Here is a 23,201-nt window from a genome sequence, read left to right on the forward strand (position 1 = left end):
GTAAAGATTCGTCCCTTTGGACTATGTTTTTTGTCTTTATAATTTGGACTAATTTTTCATGTCTTACTTTGTCAATTGATTTTTCAAAATCAACGTAATAAACATGCACATCCAAATTCATATCCATGCATCTTTGAGCTATCACATTAAATGCAAATAACGCCTCTCTGGTTCCTAGTCAGTTTCTGAACCCAAACTAACTATCATCTATTCCTTCTTCCAGTTTTTTATTTATACGACCATGTATTATTTTCAAGAATAATTAAACAAGACTTATTAATGACATTGTTCCTATATTCTATGCAATCTTTAGCGTTTGTATTTTTAGAGATAGCACAGAAGGTGGAGAGTAACGATTGTTTTTACTCTGGGCTAATTAGCAAAATACAAGGAAAAGTTATTTACCAGCAATTTTATTGCTGGAATCGAATCTTATTATTGTATGTATTAATAATATAGATATGCAAAGTCCGCAGATAGTGTGCTACTTTTTTCATAAACAAAATGGCGCCCGAAAATCGTGTTTTTTTCAATTTTTGCTCGATAACTCCAAAGATTTTAACTTTAGACCAAAAACACCCAAATAAAAATTCACCGCAATTAAATTCTGCATAGAGACGTGTTTTTTCCCATTTACTTCGACGAAAACTTTCCCCGGCAAAAGCGGGTTTTTCCAACAAAATCTTTAATTTTCAACTAAACTTTAAGATAAGTAATTGTTAATCAATAATTAAATAACTTGGTGACCTAAAAGCCCTTTCCGTATATATTATAATTGCAGAAGTCTATGGAAATTGAATGAACAGTTTAGCAACAATTAAAATGTTAATTAAAAATTTACGGTCGCTATAATAACGACATTAATTATAATGCATAAAAATAACTATAATTTTTTCATAAAAAGATACTATACCTATCTAATGTACTTTACAGAATTGAAATTAGACTATTTAAGCGGCCTCAGAAATATTTTAAAATTATAAACAATTTTTTGGTTTATAAACAAATAGAATATATCGGGAAATAATAAACTAAATTAAATTGTGAAAACGGTATTCGAAAGACAGCGGCAGGACGCTTCTTTTAAAAGAAAAAACGTTTAATTATGACGAGTGGTTCCTGAGATACAACCGGTAAAAGTTGACCGGAATTTACGGCAAAGATATAAACAATAAGATCATAATTTTCAAACCATCACCTTTTTATTTTTGTCTTCAAAGTTCAAAAGTTCAAAATCGGTATACGTTAACAAAATGCATTTTCTCGGCTTCCCATGGAGAAATTTCCTTCATTCTTTTTTTGTTTCCTAATAACTCGAGTAGAGCCATCGAACTAACGCATTATTAAATGTCGAACTTGCTTTTGTTTTGTTATAATAGATTAATTTTTTTATAAGAACAGAAAATTACATATTTTTTCCAGTTGTAGGCTTTTTTTTAGATAAACTTACTACAAGTGTACCTTTTAAAGTTAAAAACCTAAATATTCTCATTTGAAAGCTGTATAATTATTTAAACAATTTTTATTTAAACAAATTAAAATATTGTGTTACATTAAATAAATTAATTTATTATAACAAAACAAAAGCAAGTTTGACATTTAATAATGCGTTAGTTCGATGGCTCTACTCGAGTTACTTGGGAACAAAAAAAGAATGAAGGAAATTGCTCCATGGAAAGCCGAGAAAATGCATTTTTTAACGTATACCGATTTTGAACTTTGAGGGTTACATTTTCTCCAACCTAATTTTTGATTGGAATTTTGCTATTTTTGGCAATTTTCACACGTATTATCGATAGTTTTTATTATAATAATATATGTTATGAAGATTTTGAAGATATGAAAATTGGTGTGGAGAAAAAAGACAAAAATAAAAAGGTGACGGTTTGAAAATTATGATCCTATTGTTTATATCTTTGCCGTAAATTTCGGTCAACTTTGATCGATTGTATCTCAGGAACCACTCATCAAAATTAAACGTTTTTTCTTTTAAAAGAAGCGTCCTACCGCTGTCTTTCGAATACAGTTTTCACAATTTAGTTTAGTTTAATATTTCCCGAGATGTTCTATTTGTTTATAAGCCAAAAAATTGTTTATAATTTTAAAATATACCTGAGGCAGCTTAAACAGTCAAATTTTAATTCTGTAAAGTAAGTTAGATAGGTATAGTGTCGTTTTATGAAAAAATCATAGTTATTGTTATGCATCATAATTATTGTCGTTATTATAGCGACCGTAAATTTTTAATTAACATTTCAATTGTTGCTAAACTGTTCATTCAATTTCTATCTGCTTCGGGAATTATAATATATATGGAAAGGGCTTTTAAATAACCAAGTTATTTAATTATTGGTTAACAACTACTTATCTAAAAGTTTAGTTGAAAATTAAAGATTTTGTTGGAAAAACCCGCTTTTTCCGGGGAAAGTTTTTGTCCTAGTAAATCAGAAAAAACAAGTCTCTATGCAGAATTTAATTGCGGTGAATTTTTATTTGGGTGTTTTTGGTCTAATGTTAAAACCTTTGGAGTTATAGAGCAAAGATTGAAAAAAACACGATTTTCGGGCGCCATTTTGTTTATAAAAAAAGTAGCACACTATCTGCGGACTTTGCATACCTATATGATTTATATATACAATCATAAGAATCGATTCCAGCAATAAAATTGCTGGTAAATAACTTTTCCCAAAAATGGCCTATTCTCCGATAATCAGCCCAGACTATTTGGTATGTGTCCTTTTACGTCTACTTCCATCTGCTCTGTTCTAATGTCTCTGAACAATTAATTTATGTATTTTGGCTTCTTCTTCTTTCTTGTATGTAGGCTTTAAAGCCTGTTTCTTCTTCAATATTAGTCTCCTAAATATTTTAAATTATCGCACCATCTTTTTTTTGGTCTGCCAATACTTCTTCGTCCATTTGGTGACTTATCTCGTGCTATTCGTACTATCCTATCCTCTGCCATACTACTAATGTATTCGTCCCACTCCTGTTTCCGTTTTGCCATCCATCCATTTATGTCTTCCGCATTGCATGCTCTTCTTATGTTTTCGCTTCTCTCCCTATCCAACAGACGTTTCGCTGATATTCGTCGAAGTATGTATTTTCATCTCTGTTGTTTCTAGTATTATAGTAATATATGTATTTTGTCCATCTCTTTAATTTCTCGTTAGTATTCAACACAAAGTTTCCCATTTATATCTTTCAGTATTCCCGGTTTTAATTCTTAAACTTTGGGTTTTGCTACTACATCTTATGTCGTTTCTGGTATTCCTTTATCTCTGCGCACTCTTCTTCTAACCATTGTTCTTTGTTCTTTCGTCTGCTTAATTTTGTATTTTATTTGTTTATCCACATGTTTGTACATCTTATTATCTTTATTTTTATGTTGACATCTTTTTTTCATTAGATCTAAGATTTCCTCGGTCATCCATTGTTTCTTTTTATATCTGGTTGGTGTCTGAAGTTTATTTCTCTTTGACGTTTATATATTTCTGTGTTTATTAATAACCATTTTGTATCCATTTCAGTATTTTGCAAAATTTGTTCTTTAACATTCATTAATCGGTTATTAAATTCATCTGTCAGGCGTATGTTATTTATATTTTTCTAAATTTATTGACTTCTTGTACATGCTTTTTACCTCTTAGTACTCTAGAATGTGTTATATCAGTTTTTTGCCATATTTTAGTACCTTGAAGTTATCAGAATCATTTTTTACTTTCGCTTTTAAAATTATAAATTTCATTAAAATAATCATATAATAACTACTCTTTTTAAATGACGTCCATCAAAGTTCAATTAAGTAAATAAATCTGAAGTGTAGTCACGTCGAGGTAATTAAAAAACATTTTTATATTACCTCGACACAAAAAGTTTCGAAACATTTTTATGTTTCGGTTCTAGAGACCGGACTTTATGACAATTGCATATTTATTGCATATTTTGCATATACTGTATTTTTACTGTTTTTCCTTATTTTCCAATACTTGACATATTATTACTTTAAGCATATTTTCAATAAAATTATTCAGAAAAGTAAATAAATTTCAATAGTTTAGTACCTAAACTCGGAAGTTGATAAATCATCCCAACTGGACAATCCACTAGATACAATAGGTATTAGGTACTTTATTGTAATGTGTCACCACCCATCTGGGTGGTATTACTTTATTGTAAGGAAATAAATAACAAATTACAATGTTTATGACTTAAAAATTCAGAAATTCAGAAGAATAGACGTGCATTATTATCGATATGCCTACCCTCTTATAAAAATTAAATAATAAAGGTTGCATTAGTCTGTCTCAGGTATATTTTAAAATTACTCGTTAATTTCAAGATTCTTTTACTTTTATACCACAGTTCAGTGTCGAAAAATCGGATAAGTCTAACTACGAATTTGTAAACGGTAATATTTCAAGTTTGGAAGAATAAGGATTGCCACTTACTGAATCTGTAGAATTGGTTGAGAGATTTCGAAAAGAAATAAAGGTGTAAAAGGAAATATTAGTGAAATTGTGAAAAAAATGTAACGATGTATTTAAAAAAAAAATATGGTTATGTACTGCTAATAGAAGTAGTAAAAATTTTAAATGGTAATCTGTGTCATTGCTACATTAGATCCTGAGTTAATTAGTACCTGAAGTCCTGAAGTAAACACCAATTACATCCGTATATGTAGAAAGATCATTTTCTAAATAAATATAAATATATATTATCTGACAGAAAACATAATGTTTTGGTAGACAATCTGGAAAAACACCTTTTTGTAAGCTACCAAAGTAGTCTTAATTCGTATGTAGGGGAGAGTTGGACAAAACGGGATACCATTCTTGTTTATTTTATTACGGAAAAAATGTTAAAAAAATTATCATATTATTATTTTTTATAGGTATAACATTTATTAAAGCACACAAAAAACATATTTTTAGCTATTTTTAATGACTGGAAAATAGTAAAAAAAAATATTTATTAAAGTCCTGCACATCCCGTTTTAGCATACCTACCACGGTTGAATAAAACGGGATAGGTTCACAATATTTAATTTTTTGCATAAAATTATCTAAAAAGTATATTTAAGTAGATATAAGACTGCAAAGCAAAATTTACCTTTGAAAAAACAATATCTTCAGTAGTCAGAAACTTAAAAATAGGCCTTTTTTATGTTTTATTGCAAAATGGGAAATAAGATCTTTTATTTAGGACTAGGTAAGTATATCAGAACAAAAGTCACATAAAAATATGTCGTTCTTTTCTGCAGTATGAGAACACGCTTTATCGCTATTTAAAAAATTAATAGGCCAACAAATAAATAGGTGGATAAAACGGGACATAAAAAACTGTATCCCATTTTATCCAACTTATAAGTGTCCCGTTTTGTCCAACTCAGACATTTTTCAAAATAAAAATGGCTCCTGCCTATATAGTCCAGGAAATGAAGCATTTTGGCTCGCAATTTTTTCGTCCAGCATGGATTTATTTTAAATTTTCACAGAAGGTAGGGAATATAGTTTAAGGATCATTTTCTATATGATGCCGCTGTACGCTAAAACCTTGGGGGTGGTTGCCACCCCATCTCGTGGGTGGGAATTTTTTATTACACTTTAACCATATAAATCAATGTAAAAAGTAATTCTAAGAAAAAAATGTTTTTTACATTTTCTTCGTAAAACTCATATTTTTAGAGTTATTCGCGCTTGAAAATAACAGTTTTTCGACGAAAAAAATCGACTTTTTTAGAGGGTTTTTTGAGAATACTTCGAAAAATATGCATTTAATAAAAAAACTGCACATATCAAAATTGTATCTTTTAGTAACATAAATCAAATTCTTTTTCTATAATATCTTTAAGACCAATATAAACCGAGATATGGCATGTTAAAAGTGAGCTTTTTTCGTCAAATGCATAATTTGAAATATGCAAAGCCAAATAACGGGAAAACTTTGCATTTTGCGAGGAAAACTTAAATAATGTTTTTTCAAGTATGTAATTAGGTCTTTCAAAAAATAATAATAAAAAGTTTCTAGCATGAAAATTAAGCGACTTATGATCAAAAAATATTCGGTACCTGCTTTTCTCTACAAAAAAATCAGGGAAAACAACCCCCTAACTACCCTCCTAATTAAAAATTAGTCTTCACCTTTCTGTTTTTCCTTTTATATTGGTATTATCAATGCACCCAAAAAGTTTGACCTATCTAAAACAAACAATTTTAGAAAAATTGGAGTTTAAAGAAAAATTGATTTTGTGCAATTTCGTATTTTTCACATTTACTTCAAAATATCCGAAAATACTGGAGATGCGAAAAAAATGATAGACTACTAAATTGTAGCTTTTTTAATAACTAAAATTTACTTGTACATAGATTTTCATTAGAGTGAAGAGTTAGCGAGATATAACTATATAAAACCTCTATTTACAAGCAAACACCCCCGTATTCGAGGCCTTTAAACCCACCCCAATTAAAAACTAAAGGATCTTACGGAATTTAATTTACACAGTCTTATAGCTTTTCAAAAATCCTACAATATCATTTTTGCAAAAACTTTTTATCGCCAAAAACGAAGGAGTTATGTATAGAAACGATTTTTTTTCGAAAAATTTGAATAGACTGTTTATGGACCAGTTTCAATGTATGTATAATACCATAGAACCGGTTCGTATACTGGAAGATGACTAAAAAACTATTTCTATTTGGATTTGTACGTATTTCTAAATTCGTATTTTTGTGTAAATAAATGTGGTAATTCATTAATTCTACTTTCTTTTCTGTATAGATCTATTAAATTATCTACTTATAAAAATTGTAATGTTATTAAGGGTGGTTTTTTAAGGGATAAAATATCATGATATTATATCCTAAAGCATAAAATAAAACAATCATTATTTTACCAATCAAATCCAAATTTTACCCATATTAAAGTTTACATTGTTTTTATATGATTTTTGAAAATAAGGGGGGTAGTTTACCCCTATACCCCTATAAATTATCAACGCCCTTGATCATGATATAGAATTATAGAATATGAAGTACAGGGTGAAATGATCCTAATCCCAAATTTTTATGTAAATCGATGCAAGCCGAAATTATTCTTTTAGGGTAAGTAAGTATTGTATATACAGTCGAACCCGCTTATTGGAATAGCCTTTGTGCCAGGCAAAAATATTCTTATAACCGGGATATTCTAATAACCGATCATTGGTGGCTAGTCGAAATAAGTGTACCGAATATACGTAATACATAATATTATTTACATACTATGCCAATGTGTAGTTTTACATACTATGCCAATATGTCAGTATACTATGCCAATATGTATATCATATATATGTACCTACATAATCAGTATAATATGTAAATGGTTTTAGGTCTTTTTACGTCAATAATACAGTCGTGTAGCTACTACTTATCTATGTATGTGTTAAATACCAAATTACATTATATGTATGTGAATGAATACAGTAGGTAATTAATATGAAATGTATGCAATATGTAGATATGTAAATATTTTCTTATTAAAATGCATATATAACAAAATTACTTATTTTTTCTTGAGGAGTTATCGATAATTATAGCTTTTTTGTTGTTAATCCGTGTGGTCATCCTTAATCCATTGGTTGAATCGAAGTTTTATTGGCGGCAAGAAATGGATTGTTACATTATTCAACTTCACGTCGGGTTAAAGTAAGATCTTTTCTTTTCGAATTTAACAAAGCCATAATTCACATCTTGCAAACAAGTAGGTACTCTCTGGGTGAATTCTAAATAAACTGCTTCTAACAATTTTATAACAGGCAACAGTGCCTTTGTGTAGACAAATAAAAATTACTTTATGACCCATGCATTTGTCGGCTAAAGATCGAATTGGTACTCGTAACAAAGTAATAAATATTTATTACCCTAATAATATCTAATCCAGCACTACAAGCCCTTGCTGACGACAAACCATAATACCAAACATAATTTAAATTTTTAGTAAATTGTAAAAAAAAATATTCGTTGACCTGCAAAATATGCTAATAAGCGGTATTATCTAATTAGAACATATTCCAATAAACGGATAAATTTATTAAGGAGTAAATGGAAACGTTTCGGGAACTTGAATTTATATTCCATAAACCGGGATATTCCTATAACAGGGATTCTAATAAGAGGGTTCGACTGTATAGTTGAAATATTATGATAGTATATTTTAAAGCATAAAGCAATCATTATGTAACTAATAAGAACCAAATGTTCACAATATTAAAGTTTAAAATGTTATTTTATAATTTTTCAAAAATTAGGGGTAGTTTTCACCCTTAAAAAACCAAAAGCGTACAACGGCTCAATATAGAAAATGAACTAGAGGGTGAAATGAGCCTAATCCCAAATTTTTGTACAAATCGATGCTGGACGAAAAAATTGCGAGGTTTTGCCATTTTTTCAGTTTCATTTCCTCGACTAAAACGTGAAAGTAAAATTAAATAGACTATACGTGAGAATATTCGTTAATGAGTGCTTAATTAAATGTAATAGTCACCGGAATTATATGTTTATATATGTAGGCAATATAATGTAGAAAACAACGCACTTAAAAGTACAAAGTACCAAAAAAATAGAGTCAAACAATTCTAAACACAACAACTTTTCATCAAATAATGGCATCGATGTAAAACGAACTGAGAATGTTAAAATGACGACTGAGAACAAGTTTTCGTCGTTGTCCGATTGATAACAGCACTAGTTGGGTCTCTAGGATCCCGTTTTATCCGACTATCCCGTTTTATCCAACTCTCCCCTACGTTACTCTTATTAATTTTACGAGTATGTTTGCAAATGTTTATGTAAAATGAATTGACATAATAAAAGGGTATTCGAAAAAATTTTTTAATGCAACTACTGTCATCAATTTTTGGTTTATTTGTCATTTATATGATTAATATGTGTATAAAAATATTGCATATCTAAATAAAAATTATGCATATAAATATATTTGAAATAAATGTGTACATGTAAATATGCGCATATTTTGGAAATTGTTAGTGAATGTAATATGTCCGGTCTGTTCTTGTTTCTTTTGATATGGTTTTCTCGAGATTCCTCCGAGGTAACTTGAAGATAATTTTTTTCACTTAAGGTGAAACAGTAGCGATCAACAGGTAGCGAAAACGCGTTCCAAGATTGCGGCTGTAATTTTGAATATTTTTTCGAGATATTTGGCACACGTATTCGTAATATAAGGTACATGCAGCCAATATGGCCATGCTAATACGTTTTATTTTTTTACATAATAATGTTTTCAGTTTTTCAAAACTTTTGATATGCTATAGTATAAACTACATTATTAGATAGATATTCTAAGTAATTAAAAGTCAACCGTAAGAACCGTTACAAAAATATGAGTAATATAAGATATAGTATGAGTTGGCCATATTGCCAACCGGGTGTATGGCAATAAGGCCATACAAAATATTCATTATGTACAGAATTACAAAAAAATGTTATTCGGGAATAATTGAAATAAAAGGTCAAAATAATAACATAAGCTCAAAAATTAATTTATTATGACAGGTCAATATAGGGTAACTGCAAAAACAAATTTTTTATTCATAAAAATGGAATTTTTATCCACAATTTGGACACATGAAAATTTCTATGACATCGTCTTTAGTGAGTCCCATGCACTCCTCATGGATGTAAGCCTTGCATTTAACACATAAGCGCATATCTGCTTGTCTATCTTCTCTGCAGAGTTTACAATACCAGACTCATTTAAAATTTTACATTGTGGTTTTGGTGCTCTAGATATTTTTGATTTTTTTTTTGATATTCGTACTTGATACTGAAATATCCTTAATAATTTTGTTTTCTTTAGTGAACAAGTTTCTTGTGACAACTTGGGCTCTACTGTTCAGAGCAGGTTTTCTGGGTTTCTTAGCTTTGGTTAGTACCATATCTGGAGTTGGTAGCATCTCAGTAAACGAATTGTTCTCGTTCAAGGCAGGATCTTGTACAATTTCTTCGTCAGAATAAGAGTTACTAGATTCATCGTGTACACTGAAATGACTGTCTGAATCACTGCTGCTGTCATCATGGGTACAAGTTCTGGCTCTAGTACCGTTTTTCTTTTGTGATCTTACACCAGATGTGGATGGACCAGCTTCTAAAGAAATTGAGCGATCGACATTATTTTCCTTGTTCTCTAATAAACCAGATGTATTAGATGGAACTGTTTCTTGAGACATTTGTGTTGCTGTTGAGGTTCTTGGTCCTGATTTTGACTTGCAGTGCTGGGAGCAAATGCAATCTCTGGAATTGCTTTACGATTTAGAGGATATATCCCTGTTGCTCTGAAGCCTGCTTTAATATTTGACATTGTCATTGTTTTATCCCAAACAGCTGAAAATATGCCTCCAAAACGCATCTTACTAATTGAACGTTCGTCTGGATGCGTGGAAAAATATTTCACAATGAATTTGTTTAGTTTTTGGGCTCTTGCCGGATTTAGATTTTGTGCTTTTCTAACTCGAATTTTAGGGTTTCTTTCCATAAATCCCTTTAGCCAACATCGCCCAGCCTTTTCTTTTTCTTCTCTAAAAGGATTTGGAATATTATTCAACTTGGTATACCGGTAAACACATCGACGAAGTACACTTGCAGTTAGCGGGTAACCTACTTCGGATAACCGAATGATTCTTCGACTTAATTCAGCTTCTTGTTCTTGAGTTAAGATGGGTTTACGACCCATGGCGGCTTTTCCTGTCTTACCTTGCTCGACATAGCGCCTAAGGGTTCTCCTTGGTAGATTATAAGTTGTACTAACCCTATTTACTGACATACCCGCGTTCACAGCTTGAAGCGCTTGGGTTAAGTCTTCTTCACTCCATTGCCCTCTTATGCCTCTAGAGCGAATACGACCCATCGTTATTCCTTAAACAATAGAGAAAACATTACAAAAAAACTGGTATGATACATACGCTATTAGCAAAATGTATGCATAGCAATATGGCCATGGCCATATTGCTGTCTATCGATATTGGCCATATTGCTCACATGAACCAAATCAACTGTTTGTTCAAATATAAGGCACTATCATAAACTTATCCAAAAAATAACTGCACTCATTTATCATCGTACCTTTGCACAATCTAAACGTAATATCTACTTAAAAAATACTTTACGTGATTGTTACTGTAAAAAGAGATATAATAAGTTTCACGTTTATAATGACGCACTTACGAGGCACTATTTTCTTCTGTAATGCAGCACACACTCACAATGTCGGCTTAAGACTGATTACTCTAGCGGCTGTCCTATTTGGCGAACATACTGTTTATATCTATTGCGCCATCTACTTCAAATTCAAGGTAGTTACCGAGTTATAAGGAAGTGGCCATATTGCCTGCTTGGCCATATTGGCTGCATGTAAAGAATGGCGGTACAGAGCCCAATTTGAAAAATATATTAATATGTGGAAATTACTCTGTAATTAAATACAATAATAAAAAAACAAGCCTGTACCGACATTAAGAAGAACAAAAAAATACACTTTCTTCAAATAAACTTTTTTATCCGATGCCTAGATTTTGTGTCATTTTGGAACTACTAATGAAATAAAAAATTTTAGTAGTTCCAAAATGACACAAAATCTAGGCATCGGATAAAAAAGTTTATTTGAGGAAAGTGTATTTTTTTGTTCTTTTTAATGGCGGTACAGGCTCGTTTTTTTAATATTGTATTTAATTACAGAGTAATTTCCACATATTAATATATTTTTCAAATTGGGCTCTGTAACGCCATTCTTTATTATATTACGAATACGTGTGCCAAATATCTCCAAAAAATATTCAAAATTACAGCCGCAATCTTGGAACGCGTTTTTGCTACCTGTTGATCGCTATTGTTTCCTCTTAAGACATAAGATATCTCTAGTTTCTTGTAAGTTCGACATCCTTTTGAACTTTTTTGTGTGATGATTTGTAATTTAGAGTGTGTGCTTTTTTTTTTATTATTCCTATATATTTTCTGTGACACTTTCAGATCACCATTTTTAATGTATTCTTCTTTTGGATTGAGTATTTTCGCTTTCCAACGATTTTTCCATTGTTCCTTACAATTCAATCTACGCAAAGAACGAAATAGTTGGCATGAAATTGTTGCATGAAATGTTACTTATTGCTTACTAAAATAATAGTATAAACATAAAATTTTATAATTATATCTACACGTAAAATTATAGTATAATTTTACACGCCACTGAAATTACTCGTTTGTCTCCTCAAATTCCGTAATAATCCACGAACTTCGAAATGATTCACTGACAAATAATTTTGACGAATTGTCTTAAAATTTTTGGTCTTAACATAATTTTCGTGCAATCTCATAGTCGTAAGTTCATTTTTGCAAAAGTTGTAGCAAATTTTTGATTTTCGAAATTTTAGCCTTATTTCTCAATTTCCGAAGCAACAAATAATCAGACCAAAATTTAAAAGCAGCCATTTTAAACATTTACCTATCTCCTAAAAGATGAATTCTCAACATTAATATCACAAGAGAGTGAGAATAAATTGAACATAATGCGACAGTTTTTCGAAAACTTGTTGCCTGACAATAAACACGAGAGCCCGCGGGACTAGAGTGACTATTGCCGAATGGCAACAAGTTTGAAAAAAAAAACTGGAGTATTATTTTCTTATTTATTCTTACTATCGTGTGATATTCGCAAGATTAATTTTTTTAATATTCACATACAAAATTCAAGTCTTTGTAAATAAATATTCAGTGCCATTTATCACAATTATTAATGTTTTAACCTTGTCAAAGTGAACAGTATGTCTGGTTTAGCAAATATTCAGATGAGGATATCAATAAAATATTAGTTAAAATTATTTATAAATATAGTTTTATTCATGAAATAATCTTACCGAATTACACTCGAGCGCAAAAAATTGCCGATTTGTATTTCCCTCGTGGCAATTTGACATTAGATGGAGAGCTAAAATTTATTTTGGTTAATTTTCTTAAATGTGACAGTTTTCTTAAATTCCCAGTATAATAATAATCTGATTGGACATAATTAAACACGCGATGAAAAATCTTACTACATGATTGGAAATTAAAATAAATAAAAAAAAACAAATAATATATTTAATTATCCTATTTTTACCTGTTGCGATTTTAACGAAAAACTGCCAGTTTTAACCCTTATTTGTTAATAACTATTAGGGGAGTGCAATTAGAACGAAAACATGCATTGTTTCGGAAAAATTCAAACAAGCTTATATTTTTCTAAAATTTTTTTTTTTTTGTTTATATACATGTTAAAGTAAAAGGTTCTACTCGCAGATTTGGCCGCTAATTGTTTATTAATTGTTTAAACAATAACAATTGTTTTGTATAAATAATTTTAAAAATTACATCATTTTTTTCATTCAATTTTTTCTCAAATTACGGATACTCATAATCATTTTATTACAATTATGATAACTATTTTATTATCACTTTTACGAAAAAAAGTTATTATTCATAAAATGCTCTACCCGGTATAAAACCTAAGATACAACCATCAGATATCAAGCTTTTTTAATTTTATACGAGGTATATAAAAAATATGAATTTTTCTTAAAAGTGCCTTTATTAATCACAATATTTTAATTAGAAGGATGTAATTGAACACTAAAACGAATCTTTTAATTCCAAACAACTTTTCTTCATAACAATTTTCGATATTGTGAAATGTAAAGGTACTTTACTCTTTAGTGAAATTCATATTTTTTGACATACCTCGTATAACATTAATTAAATTTGATATTTGATGATTGAAAGAATGATGAAAGAATAACTTTTTTTCGTAAAACTGATAATAAAAAAGTTATCAATAGGTTCCAATTTACGCAGATATAAGTACTGTATAAGAGCTAAAAAAAAATTTTTTGCTGAAAATTTATTATTGTTGAAGCTTATTATTAAATGCATTTTAGGTAAGTTTTACAGAAAAAAAGTTTTGATGACTGTATAAACATTTTTGTAGCTGGTAATTTTCGGTTTTTGTATTACATTTTTGTTATCTTTCTTAAGTTTCTTAAAAAGAAATAGTTCATTTCATTTCTAAAGTAAAATAATTTGTAGAAGCTTGTATGGCTTGCATATTGTAGAAGCCTCGGAGGTGTAACCAGAGAAGGTTCCCATTGTTTCCATTCTGGTGGGGTGTAGAATAGCATTATGTTGTTTTATATGCTATTAGAGTGAAAACTTAGTCTTGTTGTAGCAGTTGCCGCTAGGGCATCTATGCCATTTCGTTCGTTGCAATCCGGGACTGCACGCTGGGGTTTGTTTTGGTTTGATCGGGGAGTGCAGCATATGTGCCTCCTGATGAGAGACTAATAAGTTTCGAAACCGGTAGAGGTGCTTGCTGCACTCTCTGATTTGACTAGAATGTGGTTCGGCTGTATTTTCGTTTCGCAACGAAATTGAAAATGGTTATTCATTTTCGATTTACATTTACTCTGATTGGAGTACCTACGAAGGGAACCATTCTCGTTGGAACTTTACCGCGCTGAGCAGATAGGACGTGAATTGTAAATTGTAGAATTCCCTCATCTTCCTTAGTCTCAGCATCCGTATGGCTTGCATATTGTAGAAGCCTCGGAGGTGTAACCAGAGAAGTTTCCCATTGTTTTCATTCTGGTGGGGTATAGAATAGCATGTTGTTTTATATGCCATTAGAGTGAAAACTTAGTCTTCTTAAAATAATTTAGTGCATTTTAAAGATTACATCCTAATCTTTAAAAATGCACTTATAAAACTGTCATAGATCTGTTCAAACTTGAGTAATACCGTCTTAAAATGGTGGTAATTCTATAAAACTAAGAAGATTTCAAAAATTACATTTTTTGAGACGTCATATCGTTTGAATTAAATTTTTGAGGTTTTTTTTGAATGAAAATCATTTAGTAAGATGTTTGAAAGGTAAGTTGTGCAAAATTGAGAGTTTTATAAGAAAAATTGTATTAGTTACACATTTTTAAATCATTTTTAAACAAAATTCATGTAAGGCTCATTTTCCGCCCACACCGTACTTATGCCCATACATTATATTTCTTTCTATTATATCCATCAGATAGCTTAATTATTCTTCTTTCATGTTCAATTTATAAAGTTTCATTTGATCCATTAGTTAAAGAATTACATTAAAATAACTCAACCGTGCACTTCGCCGTACGTTAGTTTACAGTGCGCCAATGTTTGTGAGAAGGGTGACTTTAGCGTTATAAATAAAAAATTATAGAAGATACAGATTTAATTTTAGAAAATTCTTTATATAAGGTTTTTTCTGTAAAATTTTCTGAATTTTTCAATGATTAGGTCAGTTTTTTTCTAAAATTTATATTTTCGGAGTTATTTAAAAAAAAAACATCTAATTTCGTAGTTCATTTGTTTAATAAAAAATGAAGCACCCACTTCTCGAGTAGAACTTTTTGATATGTTGTTTATTAAACATTTCTTAATAAAATTACAAAAAGTTCTATCTTGTTTGACTTTTTCCGAAGTGAAAATCTATATGCACTCCCCTATATTGTATGCCTCCGACCTGTGACGGGCATTTTTGTGTGTATGGGGTACACGACAATTAGACCGAAATCATTAGACCGAAAGCAGTAGACCAAACTCATTGGACCGAAAAGCACTTTACTGAAACCTCGCTAGACCGAACAGCATTAGACCGAAACGGTACATAAATTAAAAAAGATTGCAGTAAATTATGCTAAGATTTTGTATACCTGTCTTTTTGCTTATTGTATTTTTTTGTATTAATTTATATATAGACTGTGTAAATTGTTACTCTGTACAGTCTGATATGAAATAATTTCTATCCGTTAAACAAATTAGTGAAGGTAAAAATAAATTAAGGGCAGAGTGACTTATACTTAATTACTTAAGAGGGATCGCACATAAATTTAATTTTTAGTATTTTTCATAATAAATAAAAATAAATGATCCAAAAAAATAAAAACAAAAAAATAAACAAAAAACAAAGCAAAAAAAAACAACCTCTAAACTCGCCAGTACTTTGTGCTGCCAGTCCTAAGCCTGGATAAAGGGTGAAGGGAGATTGATGTTACCCTTGTTCAGATTACAATCCTGTTTGAGAACTCTGTATTATGTACCTATGCTTTTCGTTCTCCTGCTTTTCATGAGTGAGGTTTCGGTAAAGTGCTTTTCGGTCTAATGAGTTCGGTCTACTGCTTTCGGTCTAATGATTTCGGCCTCTTTACAGTAAACCATTAGATAGATACCTACTATACTACCCCAAAAAAATCATTTGCAACCTGGCTGGATCATTGTCCTGCCAAATTCATTTTTTTGCCATTTTATTTGCGTTTCAAATTCTTTTTCCACTTTTCCTTTTTAAAATTATAAATTTCATTAAAATAATCATAAAATAACTCTTTTTAAATGACGTCCATCAAAGTTCAATTAAGTAAATAAATCTGAGTGTAGTCAGTAGTCACGTCAAGGTAATTAAAAAAACATTTTTTATATTACCTCGAACACAAAGTCTACATTTTCATGTTTCGGTTATTACTAACAACGAAATAATTGATCTTTATTCTATTCTGTAATAATTGATAATTATTTTGTGTAATGATACTTTGCCGAAGGTGCACGCTTCTTGTTCAGTCATTCGGCAATCGAGTAAACATTAAGTAACATTGATAACATTCTCTGATTCGTATTATTAGATCTTTTTTTTTTATTTTTGCAAATTGTGTTAGCTGAAGTGCGTTTCTAAATTATCATAAACATATCGATAATATTGTTGTATTATACAACATATATACCTATTATGTAAGTATAAATATGTTTTATCTACTCTATCTCATATTATGTATAAGTTTTTAGTTTGTGAAAACTGTCATTATAGATAGCCGTGCGTGAAGGATTTAAAGTGTGCATGAAGTAACAATGTATTTTAAATGGGATTTACTTTTTCGCACTGTTTTTGGGCACACTTTCATAATATAATCAAATATACTTAACTTTCGCGTTGTCATGGTGATGACATGTGAGTAATAAATTACAACAAAAGTTTTGACAGTTTTGTGATTTGAAAGAAGTTAGAATTTTTAAATGTCAAAGAATAGAGAAGAAAGAATAGAATAGAAACATGCTTTATTGGCACTGAAAATTTTTACAATTTTATGGACAAAGCTTACATACAGTCAAAAGAAAAATAATATCAACAACAAATAACAAATAACAACTACAATTTACTAAAATTAGATAAATCGTCAATATACAGTAAATATGATTTAAAACCAAAGACAAAACCAATTAATTGCAAAATTTATATAAATTGCAAATTGAACATACTTACAACAAATAAAATACAACATTAGGAATTGACAGTTTAAGCTACTGCGTATGAAACCCAATTTTCTTAGTTATTCATTAAGAAATTCTTCTATTGAATAATATGGTCTTTTAGATAGACAGGCTTTGGTCATTTTACGGAACTTTGGGAAAGATGTTGCAGATTTAAGTTGTAAAGGGAGATGGTTGTAAAGTTTTTTTGCGGAATATAATATAGATTTCTTTACTAACTCAGTGGATGGGATCGGTAAATAAATATCAAAGATTGAATGTCTGGTGGAGTAAATATGATTGGGCCTTGCTGGAAAGGCATGAAGGTGTTTACGAATTAAACAAACCGTTTCTAGAATATATAAAGATGGAAGTGTTAAAATTTTGTGATTTCGGAAGTAACTTCTGCAATGTGTAGATCTTCTGAGGCCAAACAGATATTTTATTGCTCTTTTTTGCAATTTAAAAATAACATCAAATTGAGCAGATGTACTAGAACTCCAAAAAGGAAGACCATATCGAAGATGAGACTCGAACAACGAAAAATATGTTATTTTAGAAGATGCTAAATTGAGTTCCCTTGAGACAGATCTTATTGCATAGCAAGCTGAGGCGAGTTTCTTACTTAACGAATCGATATGAAGGGACCATTTGAGGTTGCTGTCTAAAAAAATACCAAGAAATTTTACAGAATCAACGGTACTGATCTGGCTGTTATTAAGAGGCAAAGGTTGAAGAGCTTCTTTATAGGATAATGCTACTGTTTTGTCTATATTAAAAGAGAGTAAATTAGAGTCAGACCAGGTCTTTATCGTCAGTAGATCCGAAGTTATAGTTTCATGAAGAGATGCAATAGTTGAGTTGCTCCAAGTGATACTGGTATCATCAGCATAAAGAAAAATTTTAGCATCGATTTTTAAATTAGTGATGTCATTTATAAAGATAAGGAACAGAAGAGGACCCAATACTGAACCTTGCGGTACTCCACATACAATGTTTTTGAGACTAGAGTCAGTATCATTTGCTCTAACTAGTTGTTTCCTATTATTCAAGTAGGATTGGAAATAGAAATTTAGTTTTTTAATCAAGATGTCGTGATTTACACAATCAAAAGCTTTGGCATAGTCACAGAAAACAGTGGCAGTATAAAGATTATTGTTTAGTGCTTGATAAACCTCATGTAGTACAGAAAACATGGCATCAGTGGTACATTAATTAGTTAAAAAGCCGAACTGATTTTGAGATAAAATGTTATCAACGATAAAGGACATAAGTCGAGTTTTAATGAGTCTCTCAATAATTTTAGAGAGTGCCGGTAGTAAAGCAATAGGTCTATAGTTGCAGGAATTAGATTTTTCACAACCCTTATGAACAGGAATAATAATGGCTGTCTTTAGGCACTCTGGAAATTTACCTTTTTCGAAGGAATAATTAATTAGTGAGACGAGGATTTGCAACACATTTTCTGTGAGATTAGAGAAAATTTTATAGATAGTCCATCAGTACTACAGGATGATTTGCTTTTGATACTATTGATTGTTTGGGTCAGTTCAGAGTTATCGACTGGAATAGGTCTAAAAATTGTAGAATATAAATGAATTCCAGTGACGAAGAGTTACAGTTTTTTTTTATTTGTTTATCGTAGATAAAATATTGTATGAAACTGTGCGTGAAGTACTTTTTGCGAACTTACGCGATGTATAGCACTCGCGCCGCTGTCACTCGTGCTCTAAACATCGCGTGCGTTCGCAAAAAGCATACTTCACGAACTGTTTCATAAATCCCTATTTATTCTATGTTTTTATTTTTGAATTTTAACAATTTTTTTTATAATTTCTTTAAGATTTATTGCTGGTTTCACCAACGTCAAGTAAGACTTATTTATTTATCAAATAAATATTTAATCGAATAAAATTTAAATAAAATAAAATAAAATTTAATCTCGCTTTAAATATCTAAAACAAAGCAAATTCGCCAGTTTAACTTCAAATTATCAAAATTGTAGATATTGAAACATAATAAAAATATAATCGGCTAATAAATTTTATTCGGCCAATAAAACTGTTCATAGATTTATTTGTTGTTGGTGGTTATCTACACGAATTTAAAAGAAAAAAAAGTTATGTGATGATTAGATAAAAAGTAGGATTTTAAAGCTAATTTGTTTATAATAATTTAGAAGTGTCTCGTCTGAAACTCGTCTCATTTTAAAGATAAGAATTTAATTATTTATACAATAGCAAATCAATGAATCAAATCAATAATCAAATATGTTTAAGTGGTTTAAACAAATTGCACTGTTTAATTATTAATAAATAAATAAAATTTGTACGCAAAAAATATATAGGTAAAAATAAAAAAGTCCATAAAAATCCATTAACTACACACGGAGGTACAGACCCATAGTATATTGAAGTTATTTTTAATTTTTTTAACGATTGCATTTTCATTTTACCCTCAAGATCTGATTAATTTTATTTCAGCCTCATTTTTAAGACTTCACACTCTTTAGGTTTAGTTTTATCCCTACTTTTTACCTAGTATTTCTAGAATAACCTGGGTTCGCTCCATTTTTGACTCCATAGTAGAAAATATTATGTCCTCGGCAGATAGTAGAACATAATATTTTCAACGGCTATCTTTGCAGTTTTTGTCGGTGGTCGTCTTAGATGGATTTAATTGGCATCCTCGATGTCTTGATCGATTGCCGGTTTATATTATTCATGATCGTTTTGTATTCATTTGTTAATGAGTACGTATTAGTTGTCGAGGCATTGAAGCACAAAAATAGGCCTTACTGTCGATCTTTGGCGCAGTAAGACGGATTTTAATGCAGTTTGGTGCGTTGGATTTGTGAGAATGTCAGGAAACTTTGTGAACTAATGTAATGAATAAGAAATCTCAAATTGCATTTGTGCATAAGAAAAATGCATTTCAAAAATGTATTTCGGTAAATAGTGGGAAAAATTGACTCAATTTTCTTACTCGGGGTTTTTTGGGGTCGCTGAAAACGAATATGAGGTCGGCGAGAGTGTGCAAACTACCTGGTGCCTGCAGCGGGTGCAATAAACGTCTTTCTCTGGAGTATTGTGGTAATTTATCATATAATTGGCTTAAACTCATTACTCGGGGGTTTTGGGGTCGCTGAAAACGAATATGAGGTCGGCGAGAGTGTGCAAACTACCTGGTGCCTACAGCGGGTGTAATAAACGTCTTCCTCTGGAGTATTGTGGTAATTTATCATATAATTGGCTTAAACTCATTACTCGGTGGTTTTTGGGGTCGCTGAAAATGAATATGAGGTCGGCGAGAGTGTGCAAACTACCTGGTGCCTGCATCTTTGCAGTTTTTGTCGGTGGTCATCTTAGATGGATTGGCATCCTCGATGTCTTGATCGATTGCCGGTTTATATTATTCATGATTGTTTTGTATTCATTTGTTAATGAGTACGTATAGATGAACGTTAGTGTGTGTACGCAGTGAAGATGACACTGCTCCCACAGCCGTATTAATAGACATAGGTAATTAAAAAAACATTTTTTATATTACCTCGAACACAAAGTCTACATTTTCATGTTTCGGTTATTACTAACAACGAAATAATTGATCTTTATTCTATTCTGTAATAATTGATAATTATTTTGTATAATGATACCATGCCCAAAGCACACCAAATGCAAATTTACTGTATAGGCTGAAATAATAATAGGGTAATGCAACATGCAATTAGACGTATTACCTTCTTTGTCTATAGTAAGTGTCAAGAACAATAACTGATCCTCCTGATTATATCTATATACAGGGTGATTGATTAGTGGAGTATAGCTCAATAAATCCGCTATAGTAATAGATAGCAATAAAAGTTAATAACAAAAATTTTAGCCACCCTCGAGCTTTACATTACAAAATTACAATGTTACAGGGTGTTCTATAACAAAGTGGCAGACCAAACCTATGTTTTTTTAATGGAACACCCTATATTTTATTTTATTTTCGAAATCCTGTTAACTTCTCCATCACAAAAATATAAAGTTTTGTTACGTTATACAGGGTATTTACAAAGTCATAACCATTTTTATATGAAAATCGTTGCAAGTTCAACTCCCTGTATAAAGAAAAATAAGCAAAACAGCAATGGTTTATTAATGCCATATTTTTTTACGTATTGTCAAAATTTTCAAGAATGATTGATATTGCTAATTTCCTTTATATCAAATACAGGGTGACTCAAAACACAAGTAAGTTTAAATGGAACACCCTGTATTTTATATCACTATTGAAAAGTACCATTACCGTACTTTAATTTTTAGATAACATTCCCTATGTCTAAATTTATTAGTTTTCGTGATATTTTCATTTTTCCATGGACCAGTAGCGTGGCTACCCAAATCATCAGAATTTAATATACTGGACTGATTTTTTTGGGGTTACGTTAATAATGCAGTTTATAAAATACCTCTAACAACAAGGGATGAGATGAAAACTAGAATAAAGTGTATTTTGATGTGTTAATTTACAAATGCTTCGTAGAGTAAGTAGCTCATTCAATGATCGTTTTTATGCGTGCATAAATAATGTGTTCGGAGGTAATTTTGAACACCTTATGCCTTATGTAATTAAATATTAAAAATATTTTATAAAAAGTAGTTTCTAATTTTTTCAAACATGTTTTTTTTGCAAAATGTATTATTGATAAATTATTTTTCGTTCTTTATTTGTTACATTGTTACATTTACATACAAAAGTAGTGTTTAATTGTTTTCACAAAATTTTGTATCTTGTGTTTGTGTGTTTTTTTATAAAATGTATTACTAATTTTTTTTCTTTATTTGTTACATTTACATAAAAAAGAAGTTTCTAATTTTTTCAAAAATGTTGCATGTTGTACTTGTGTTTTTTTTTGTAAAATGTATTACTAATAAATTAATTTTATTTCTTTATTTGCTACATTGTTACATTGATTACCGGATTGATAATCAGTATTCGTCAATTATTGTCAATTCAGTCATGGCTTACTTAAAATTTAGTAAAATAATTTGCTCTGAAAATGAAAATACCTCGAAAACTAATAAATTTGGACATAGGGAATGTTATATAAAAATTAAAGTACGGTAATGTTACTTTCCAATAATGATATAAAATACAGGGTGTTCCTATTAACATTACTGAGAATATAATGTACATGCGTTTTGACTCGCCCTGTATTTGATATAAAGAAAATTAGCAATGTAAATAATTCTTAACAATTTTGACAATAAATTAAAAAATATGGCATTAATAAACCATTGCTGTTGTGCTTATTTTTATTTATACAGAAAGTTGAACTTGTTATGATTTTCATACAAAATTGGTTATGACTTTGTAAATACCCTGTAAAACATAACAAACCTTTATATTTTTGTGATGGAGAAGTTAACAGGATTTCAAATATAAAATAAAATATAAGGTGTTCCATTTAAAAAAACATAAGTTTGGTCTGCCACTGTGTTATCGAACAACCTGTAACATTCTAACTAATTTTGTAATGTGAAGCTCAAAGTTGGCTAAAATTTTTGTTATTAACTTTTATTGCTATCTATTACTATAGCGGATCTATTGAGCTTCACCCTACTAATCAATTACCCTGTATATACAAAGTATTTGTATATCACTGAGGCATAAAATATGATTTACTAAAATGTATACGTTGAATTGATTCGATAAAAAGAAGCAGACTATCGCTAACAATTCTAGAAATTGGCATTAGCCAATTTCTAGCATTGCTAGCCAGAGCATGGCAATACCAAGAAAACTAGTGGAGCTAACTCAGTAGTGATAAACTCATATGCACAGGCACAGGTACAGATAGGA

General features: G+C 30.2%; 1 protein-coding gene across 2 annotated transcripts in view; it reads left to right on the top strand.

Annotated features, from left to right (window-relative positions):
* Window positions 1-16,576: 16,576 nt before the first annotated feature.
* Window positions 16,577-23,201, top strand: part of LOC126881964 (alpha-tocopherol transfer protein-like) — a 96,043-nt gene continuing 89,418 nt past the window's right edge. The window contains exons 1-2 of one of the 2 annotated variants that reach the window (XM_050646712.1): window positions 16,653-16,835; window positions 19,195-19,221. The gene's annotated coding sequence lies outside the window, so the exon portion shown is untranslated. Of the gene's footprint in view, window positions 16,836-19,194; window positions 19,222-23,201 lie in introns of both variants that reach the window. The other variant, XM_050646711.1, reaches the window with a different exon arrangement.

Source organism: Diabrotica virgifera, chromosome 3 (genome assembly GCF_917563875.1).
Source record: "Diabrotica virgifera virgifera chromosome 3, PGI_DIABVI_V3a".
NCBI classification, from domain to species: Eukaryota; Metazoa; Arthropoda; class Insecta; order Coleoptera; family Chrysomelidae; genus Diabrotica; species Diabrotica virgifera.